The following is a 216-nucleotide window of genomic DNA, read 5'->3' as shown; positions in this document are numbered from 1 at the left end:
TGTTTTGCAGTTTTAACTTCTATGACATAATTTGCAGTGTATTTTCATATTCTAGAGTAAATTGAGCGATATTATGTCATTTCAGTAAAAACAAATCAGAAATTCGATGAACGAAAGCTAATGAAAACTGTATCTTCACTTTTCTTGTCGAGTGTACATTGAAACACTAATATAACAATGATATCAATATTTTCACTACCCAAATTTCCAAGCCAC

This window comes from Macrobrachium nipponense, chromosome 2, assembly GCF_015104395.2.
Source record: "Macrobrachium nipponense isolate FS-2020 chromosome 2, ASM1510439v2, whole genome shotgun sequence".
Lineage (NCBI taxonomy): Eukaryota > Metazoa > Arthropoda > Malacostraca > Decapoda > Palaemonidae > Macrobrachium > Macrobrachium nipponense.
Note: the sequence above shows the minus strand (reverse complement) of the source record.